A 10,413-nucleotide genomic window follows, 5' to 3' on the forward strand; every position below is an offset into this window, starting at 1 on the left:
TAAGGTTCTATACAGCTGCAACATGACTTGCCAATTCTTATACTCAATGCCCCGGCCAATGAAGGCAAGCATGCCGTATGCCTTCTTGACTATCTTCTCCACCTGTGTTGCCCCTTTCAATGACCTGTGGACCTGTACACCTAGATCTCTCTGACTTTCAATACTCTTGAGGGTTCTACCATTCACTGTATATTCCCTACCTGCATTAGACCTTCCAAAATGCATTACCTCACATTTGTCCGGATTAAACTCCATCTGCCATCTCACCGCCCAAGTCTCCAGACAATCTAAATCCTGCTGTATCCTCCGACAGTCCTCATCGCTATCCGCAATTCCACCAACCTTTGTGTCGTCTGCAAACTTACTAATCAGACCAGTTACATTTTGCTCCAAATCATTTATATATACTACAAAGAGCAAAGGTCCCAGCACTGATCCCTGTGGAACACCACTGGTCACAGCCCTCCAATTAGAAAAGCATCCCTCCATTGCTACTCTCTGCCTTCTATGGCCTAGCCAGTTCTGTATCCACCTTGTCAGCTCACCCCTGATCCCGTGTGACTTCACCTTTTGTACTAGTCTACCATGAGGGACCTTGTCAAAGGCCTTACTGAAGTCCATATAGACAACATCTACTGCCCTACCTGCATCAATCATCTTAGTGACCTCCTCGAAAAACTCTATCAAGTTAGTGAGACACGACCTCCCCTTCACAAAACCGTGCTGCCTCTCACTAATACGTCCATTTGCTTCCAAATGGGAGTAGATCCTGTCTCGAAGAATTCTCTCCAGTAATTTCCCTACCACTGAAGTAAGGCTCACTGGCCTGTAGTTCCCGGGATTATCCTTGCTACCCTTCTTAAACAGAGGAACAACATTGGCTATTCTCCAGTCCTCCGGGATATCCCCTGAAGACAGCGAGGATCCAAAGATTTCTGTCAAGGCCTCAGCAATTTCCTCTCCAGCCTCCTTCAGTATTCTGGGGTAGATCCCATCAGGCCCTGGGGACTTATCTACCTTAATATTTTTTAAGACACCCAACACCTCGTCTTTTTGGATCACAATGTGACCCAGGCTATCTACACCCCCTTCTCCAGACTCAACATCTACCAATTCCTTCTCTTTGGTGAATACTGATGCAAAGTATTCATTTAGTACCTCGCCCATTTCCTCTGGCTCCACACATAGATTCCCTTGCCTATCCTTCAGTGGGCCAACCCTTTCCCTGGCTACCCTCTTGCTTTTTATGTACGTGTAAAAAGCCTTGGGATTTTCCTTAACCCTATTTGCCAATGACTTTTCGTGACCCCTTCTAGCCCTCCTGACTCCTTGCTTAAGTTCCTTCCTACTTTCCTTATATTCCACGCAGGCTTCGTCTGTTCCCAGCCTTTTAGCCTTGACAAATGCCTCCTTTTTCTTTTTGACGAGGCCTACAATATCACTCGTCATCCAAGGTTCCCGAAAATTGCCGTATTTATCTTTCTTCCTCACAGGAACATGCCGGTCCTGTATTCCTTTCAACTGCCACTTGAAAGCCTCCCACATGTCAGATGTTGATTTGCCCTCAAACATCCGCCCCCAATCTATGTTCTTCAGTTCCCGCCTAATATTGTTATAATTAGCCTTCTCCCAATTTAGCACATTCATCCTCGGACCACTCTTATCCTTGTCCACCAGTACTTTAAAACTTACTGAGTCATCAGCTCTCTATAAAAGTACACAGCGTTTGCTAACACATAGCATGTGAGAACACATTGCGATGAGGTATAAGTGCTAATTTGGGAAGGGGGAAGGAAGTGCTGCTTATTTTGATACAACCTCTAGTAGCTGGTTCAAATTTTAATTAGTTTAAGGTTTTAATTAGGTGAGCAGATAGATGATTGGTGAGTTTTTAGGATTTTATCCATCTAAAACAAGGTTAAACCAATATTGTGGAGATATAAGTATTGAATTAAATTAGGAGCTTAACTAGTTAACCACTTGATACAGTTGAGTGATGTTTCTAAACTTGGAAGCTAATTCGATAAACACAAAGATGACCAGGCAGGTGATGTATTGCAGCTGTAGCATGTGGGAGGGTGCTTGTGGATACAAGTGTGACCCACGGCAACCATATCTACAGCTCGAGGAACTTTGGCCCCAAGTTGACAAGCTGGAGTCCAAGTTTCGAACACAGTTGAGCGTCACGGAGCGGGGGAATCTGGGCACTTTGTTCCAGCAGGCATTTACACTCCTTAGGCTCAGTGGTCATTGTAGCCACCTGGGATGGCCACTTCCCGACTTAAAATGGAGAACCGCAAAGACTGAAGGGAAATTCAGCCAACACAGGCAAAGACGAGCAAATACAGAAATCATGTATATTGGAACCTGCAAAACAACCAGACAGCACTGAAACCAGCAGCAATCTGCATAGTAATGTAGCAGCCATCTACATAGTAATGTGCGATTCCTAGGCAAATTGGCAACAGTTAAGGTCAACAAAGCCAAGCCAGACTCCTTGGCGCCAGCAGGAGCCAAGACAAAGGAAGGCCAACTGACATTTAGGACCGCCCAGCGATCAGGGAGCCGCTTCAGCATTGGAGAAATCGATCCAAGTGATCGGAAAGTAGTCCAATCATTTGGAACCAGGTACGGGGTCCGCCCCGAAGGGCGAGAAGCCCCTGGGGACTATAAAGTAAAGCCCCCAAGTTCAAATCGTCCTTTTTTGGCAGGGTCACTCAGCAACTTGAACCAATCCTTGACAGTGACCTGTCTTGTTGCCGCCAAGCAAGTAAGTCTCAAGTCAACGCTCGCTGCGAGATAGGCGCTCCTAGCTACCAGTCCATACCAACTTTTGAATCCTGCAGACTCAGGACCTGAACGAAAGGCCATTTGTTCCCCTGACCTGGTGGGCCAGTCCGAAGCTAAGTATAGGCCTTTTAGTGATGGGAATAGCCTAGAAAGTAGAGTTTATGCATGAGTAGTGATTTACTGTGTATAATAAATGTGTTTTGATTTGAATCTTACTAATTGGTGTGTTGAGTTATTGATCATTACTTGAACTTGAACCTCGTGGCGGTATCATAAAGATACCTGGCGACTCTAGAGCAAAGGTTAAGCAAACAGAGCAAATTACGATTTAAGAGACAACCAAAAGTTAGCAACATCATGGACAGTGGAATGTGACTGTGAGTGAAGTAGGTTTGGGGGGAGTGGTTCAAAGGGTAGCAATGGAGAGAGGACTCAGTTTGTGCAATTGTCCAATGGATTTGAGGTTCTTGCAACTTGTGTGGACGAGAGCAGGAACTGCAGGACGATGAACGAACTGACCACGGCACCATGGTACAGGGAGCTGTTCCAGTGGGTGGAGTATAATGTTCTGGTGGACGGTCTAGTTAGGGGGGTAGAAACTCTGCAGCTGTGAGCGTGAGTCCTGAAGGCTATATTGCCTGCAAGGGTTAAGGACATCTCCTCGGGGCTGGAGAGGAAAAGCTGAAATAGAATGGGAAAGAACCAGTTGTCGTGGTCCACATGAGCACCCATGACATAGTTCGGATTAAGGGCAGCACGGTAGCCTTGTGGATAGCACAATTGCTTCACAGCTCCAGGGTCCCAGGTTCGATTCCGGCTTGGGTCACTGTCTGTGCGGAGTCTGCACATTCTCCCCGTGTGTGCGTGGGTTTCCTCCGGGTGCTCCGGTTTCCTCCCACGGTCCAAAGATGTGCAGATTAGGTGGATTGGCCATGATAAATTGCCCTTAGTGTCCAAAATTGCCCTTAGTGTTGGGTGGGGTTACTGGGTTATGGGGATAGGGTGGAGGTGTTGACCTTGGGTAGAGTGCTCTTTCCAAGAGCCGGTGCAGGCTTGATGGGCCGAATGGCCTCCTTCTGCACTGTAAATTCTATGAAAGCAATTCCGCTGAAGGAGAATGAGCGTCTTTGGGACCAAATTAAAAAGCAGAATCATGAAACATCATAATTTTTTATTAATTTATGGGATGTGGGCATCGCTGGCTGGGCCAGCATTTATTGCCCATCGCTAGTTGCCATTCAGAAGGTGGTGGTGAGTTGCCTTCTTGAACTGCTGCAGTCATTGAGGTGTAGGTACACCCACTGTGCTGCTAGGGAGGGTGTTCCAGGAGTTCAATGATAACGGGGCTTGGACAAAAGGCCAATTGGAGGTGGGCAAACCTTTTGCTCAGCAGCACCATTGGAGGGATGGTGGCTGCTGCCGGAACTACTCCCACAGGAGGCTCAGGATAGAGGGAGGCAACCCAGGCTATAGGGGTGGCACGGTAGCACAGTGGTTAGCACAGTTGCTTCACAGCTCCAGGGTCCCAGGTTCGAATCCCAGCTTGGGTCACTGTCTGCGTGGAGTCTGCACGTTCTCCCCGTGTCTGTGTGGGTTTCCTCTGGGTGCTCCGGTTTCCTCCCACAGTCCAAAGATGTGCCGGTTAGGTGGATTGGCCATGAGCAATTGCCCTTAGGTTAGGTGGGGTTATGGGTTACGGGGATAGGTTGGTGGTGTGGGATTGTTTAGGGTACAGACTCGGAGGATTAAATGGCTTCTTTCTGCACTATAAATTCTATGATTGTAAATGATGGTGAAAGGAGTTTGGTGTGGTAGGAGGTGTAGGGGCGGGAGGTGGGCAGCAAGGGAAGACGGGTTTCTCTCAACAGGTATCCCATTACCTGATGCTGGGTTCCTCAATCAGGCTCTAGAGTGCCTTTGAACGAAAGACCTTGGGGCCACCCCCCCCCCCCCACTCCCCCCCACTCCCCCCCCCCCCCCCCCCCACCCCCCCCCCACACCCCCGAGGAGACCACAATCAACCCGCACAGGTTTGTTTGCTGTGCTCCTCAATTGGCAACAGGCATGCCTGCCACGGTTAATTGCAGGGGCCGCAGGATGCGGCCTTTAAGTGGGCAATTATTTTGTTTTAAATTCCAATTAATGGGGAAATTACGTGTGGCCAGTCCACCCACTTTGCATATCTTTGGGTTGTCGGGGGTGAGACCCACGCAGACATGGGCAGAGTGTGCAAACTCCCAGAGCTGGGATCGAATACAGGTCCTTGGCACCGTGAGGCAGCAGTGCTAATCACTGCACCACCGTGCCACCCAAGTGAGCAATAATTGACTGAACGTTAAATTGAGGGAGAGCAATGTGGGCCTAAGACTAGTGTTTTGAACTTAAATAAGAGCAATTATGAGGGTATGAAAGCAGAGCCACTTAAAGTGAACTTGCCAAATAGGTTAAGGGATAGGACACTAGAGATTCAGTGGCAGACATTTAGGGGGATATTTCAATAGATCCATTTCAACGAGAAAGAAAAATACCAAGGGGAGGACCCACCATTCGTGATTAACTAAAAAAAGTTGAACATAGTATCAAACTTAAAGAAAAAGCATATAATTGCAAGAATCAACAAAGAATGACTAAATTATTGATGAGGAGGAATAAATTAGAGAATTAGAGAAAAGCTAGCTAGAAATATAAAAATAGATGGTAGACGTTCTGTAGAGATTTTAAAAAGGAAATAATTAACAATGTGAGTGTTGGCCTTCTAGAAACTGAGTTTGGGGAATTAAAAATTGAAAACAAGCAGATGGCAGGTGAATTGAACAGACATTTTGCATCAGTCCATTATCGACGAGAAACTCAAGAAAATTACAATCACCAGGGAAGTGGTACTGAACAAATTATTAGAGATAGAGCTGATGAGTCCCCAGGTGCCGATGGATTCACCCTAGCCTAGGGTCTTAAAAAAAGTGGCTAATGAGGTAGTTGATGCATTGGCTTAAATATTACAAAAGTCCCTAGATTCGGGGAAGGTTTCATTAGATTGAAAAATAGCTAAAGTAACTCCTTTGTTTAAAAAGGCAGGAAGACGACTTCCGGGTGCGGCGATGACCAGCTGAGTCGCACGTTTCGGCAGCTCCCGGTGAAACGGACTTTTGGGCTCTTGATAGGAGCCCCAACGGCAATTTTGACGGCTAAAAACACTGTGCGGTAAACCAGAAGGGAATCCCCCCTGGATACGGATGAAAAAAGGAGGAGAAAGTGGCCGGATTGCAGTGGATCCTTTAGAACAGTGGCAAGGAAGGCAAGCAAAAACCAAGATGGCGTCGGAAGGTGGCAGTTTAACATGGGGCCCTGAACAACAAGAGTTCTTGAAATGCTGTGTGGAAGAGATCAAAAAGGAAATGAAGAAAGAGCTGTTGGCCCCGATACTACAGGCGATCGAAGGGCTAAAGGAGGAACAAAAGACCCAGGAGCGGGAGCTTCGGGTCGTGAAGGCAAAGGCAGCCGAGAATGAGGACGACATACAGGGCCTGGTGGTGAAGACGGAGACGCATGAGGCACATCAGAAACGATGTGTGGAAAGGTTGGAGGCACTGGAGAACAACGCAAGGAGGAACAACCTGAGGATTCTTGGTCTTCCTGAAGGTGCGGAGGGAGCGGACGTCGGGGCATATGTGAGCACGATGCTGCACTCGTTAATGGGAGCGGAGGCCCCGGCGGGTCCATTGGAGGTGGAGGGAGCATACCGAGTGATGGCGCGAGGACCGAGAGCAGGAGAAATTCCCAGAGCCATAGTGGTGAGATTCCTCCGTTTTAAGGATAGAGAAATGGTCCTTAGATGGGCAAAGAAAACTCGGAGCAGTAAATGGGAGAACGCGGTGATCCACGTTTATCAAGACTGGAGTGCGGAGGTGGCGAGAAGGAGGGCGAGCTTTAATCGGGCCAAGGCGGTGCTTCATAAAAAGAAGATAAAATTTGGAATGCTGCAACCGGCAAGACTGTGGGTCTCATATCGAGGGAGGCACCACTACTTTGAGACGGCGGATGAAGCGTGGACTTTTATTGTGGAAGAAAAACTGGAATGAGCGGGTTATTAAAAAGAACGCTTGAACAAAGTGGTGGGGCGAATGTGGGGGGCGAAGAGGGGGGGTTAAAAAGGGGGGAAAGAGGAGTTTTATGTGCTAATCCTGCGATGTGGTAACTTTTCTCTCTTCCACAGGTGGTGATGGGGGGAGGAAGGGAGGTGGAGGAGATGGGGCGTTGGCCATTGGGGGCGGGACAAGGGAGAAGCGCGGGCTTGGTTCCCGCGCTATGATAATCATGGCGGGAATAGAGAAGCAGGAAGGAGGGGGCGTCGCACGGTGCGAGCCGAGGTCACGGGGGGAAGCCGAGGTCGGCTAGAGTTTGCTGACTTCTGGGAGCAACATGGGGGGAGTAATTACGCTAGCGGGGGATCTAGCGGGGGGGATGGGAGGGGGGAATTACTGGGTTGCTGCTGCTGGGGAGAGGGGGGAGCTGGTATGGGAGGGGATGGGCGGGGGGGCACCGCCTGGGGGAGATACAGCTGCGTGGGAACCGGGTGAGGAGCTGGTAAAAGGGGATGGCTAATCGACAAGGGGAGTGGGGTAGGAATCCCCCCAACCCGGCTGATCACGTGGAACGTGAGAGGGCTGAACGGGCCGATAAAGAGGGCACGGGTACTCGCACACCTTAAGAAACTTAAGGCAGACGTGGTTATGTTACAGGAAACGCACCTGAAACTGATAGACCAGGTTAGGCTACGCAAAGGATGGGTGGGGCAGGTGTTCCATTCGGGGCTAGATGCGAAAAACAGGGGGGTGGCTATATTAGTGGGGAAGCGGGTAATGTTCGAGGCAAAGACTATAGTGGCGGATAACGGGGGCAGATACGTGATGGTGAGTGGCAAACTACAGGGGGAGACGGTGGTTTTGGTAAACGTATATGCCCCGAACTGGGATGATGCCAATTTTATGAGGCGGATGCTAGGACGCATTCCGGATCTAGAGATGGGAAAGCTGATAATGGGGGGAGATTTTAATACGGTGTTGGAACCAGGGCTGGATAGGTCGAAGTCCAGGACTGGAAGGAGGCCGGCAGCAGCCAAGGTACTTAAAGATTTTATGGAGCAGATGGGAGGTGTAGACCCGTGGAGATTTAGCAGACCTAGGAGTAAGGAGTTCTCGTTTTTCTCCTATGTCCATAAAGTCTACTCGCGAATAGACTTTTTTGTGCTGGGAAGGGCGTTGATCCTGAAGGTGAGGGGAACGGAGTATACGGCTATAGCCATTTCGGATCACGCTCCACACTGGGTAGACTTGGAGATAGGGGAGGAAACAGGAGGGCGCCCACCCTGGAGAATGGACATGGGACTAATGGCAGATGAGGGTGTGTGTCTAAGGGTGAGGGGGTGCATTGAAAAGTACTTGGAACTCAATGATAATGGGGAGGTCCAGGTGGGAGTGGTCTGGGAAGCGTTGAAGGTGGTGGTTAGAGGGGAGCTGATATCAATAAGGGCACATAAAGGGAAGCAGGAGAGTAGGGAGCGGTTGCTGCAAGAACTTTTGAGGGTGGACAGACAATATGCGGAAGCACCGGAGGAGGGACTGTACAGGGAAAGGCAAAGGCTACATGTAGAATTTGACTTGCTGACTACGGGCACTGCAGAGGCACAATGGAGGAAGGCACAGGGTGTACAGTACGAATATGGGGAGAAGGCGAGCAGGTTGCTGGCACACCAATTGAGGAAAAGGGGAGCAGCGAGGGAAATAGAGGGAGTGAGGGATGAGGAAGGAGAGATGGAGCGGGGAGCGGAGAGAGTGAATGGAGTGTTCAAGACATTTTATAAAAAATTATATGAAGCTCAACCCCCGGATGGGAGGGAGAGAATGATGGGCTTCTTGGATCGGCTGGAATTTCCCAAGGTGGAAGAGCAGGAAAGGGTGGGACTGGGAGCACAGATCGAGGTAGAAGAAGTGGTGAAAGGAATTAGGAGCATGCAGGCGGGAAAGGCCCCGGGACCGGATGGATTCCCAGTCGAATTCTATAGAAAATATGTGGACTTGCTCGCCCCGGTATTGACGCGGACCTTTAATGAGGCAAAGGAAAGGGGAAAACTGCCCCCGACTATGTCTGAAGCAACGATATCGCTTCTCTTAAAGAAGGAAACGGACCCGCTACAATGCGGGTCCTATAGACCTATAAATGTAGATGCCAAGGTCCTGGCCAAGGTAATGGCAATGAGAATAGAGGAATGTGTCCCGGGGGTGGTCCACGAGGACCAAACTGGGTTTGTGAAGGGGAGACAGCTGAACACGAATATACGGATGGCTGTTAGGGGTAATGATGATGGCCCCACCAGAGGGGGAAACGGAGATAGTAGTGGCGATGGATGCCGAGAAAGCATTTGATAGAGTGGAGTGGGATTATTTGTGGGAGGTGTTGAGGAGATTTGGATTTGGAGAGGGGTATGTTAGATGGGTGCAGCTGTTGTATAGGGCCCCGATGGCGAGCGTGGTCACAAATGGACGGGGATCTGCATATTTTCGGCTCCATAGAGGGACAAGGCAGGGATGCCCTCTGTCCCCATTATTGTTTGCACTGGCGATTGAGCCCCTGGCGATAGCGTTGAGGGGTTCCAAGAAGTGGAGGGGAGTACTTAGAGGAGGAGAAGAACACCGGGTATCTTTGTATGCGGACGATTTGCTACTATACGTGGCAGACCCGGCGGAGGGGATGCCAGAAATAATGCGGATACTTGGGGAGTTTGGGGATTTTTCAGGGTATAAATTGAACATGGGGAAAAGTGAGTTGTTTGTGGTGCATCCAGGGGAGCAGAGTAGAGAAATAGAGGACCTACCGTTGAAGAAGGTAACAAGGGACTTTCGTTACCTGGGGATCCAGATAGCCAAGAATTGGGGCACATTGCATAGGTTAAATTTAACGCGGTTGGTGGAACAAATGGAGGAGGATTTCAAGAGATGGGATATGGTATCCCTGTCACTGGCAGGGAGGGTGCAGGCGGTTAAGATGGTGGTCCTCCCGAGATTCCTCTTTGTGTTTCAGTGCCTCCCGGTGGTGATCACGAAGGCTTTTTTTAAAAGGATTGAAAAGAGCATCATGGGTTTTGTGTGGGCCGGGAAGACCCCGAGAGTGAGGAAGGGATTCTTACAGCGTAGCAGGGATAGGGAGGGGCTGGCACTACCGAGCCTAAGTGAGTATTATTGGGCCGCTAATATTTCAATGGTGAGTAAGTGGATGGGAGAGGAGGAGGGAGCGGCGTGGAAGAGATTAGAGAGGGCGTCCTGTAGGGGGACTAGCCTACAGGCTATGGTGACAGCCCCATTGCCGTTCTCACCGAGGAACTACACCACAAGCCCGGTGGTGGTGGCTACACTGAAGATTTGGGGACAGTGGAGACGGCATAGGGGAAAGACTGGAGCCTTGGGGGGGGTCCCCGATAAGAAACAACCATAGGTTTGCCCCGGGGGGAATGGATGGGGGATATGGAATGTGGCAAAGAGCAGGAATAACGCAACTGAAAGATCTGTTTGTGGATGGGAAGTTCGCAAGTCTGGGAGCGCTGACCGAGAAATATGGGTTGCCCCAAGG

Source organism: Scyliorhinus torazame, chromosome 25, assembly GCF_047496885.1.
Source record: "Scyliorhinus torazame isolate Kashiwa2021f chromosome 25, sScyTor2.1, whole genome shotgun sequence".
NCBI classification, from domain to species: domain Eukaryota; kingdom Metazoa; phylum Chordata; class Chondrichthyes; order Carcharhiniformes; family Scyliorhinidae; genus Scyliorhinus; species Scyliorhinus torazame.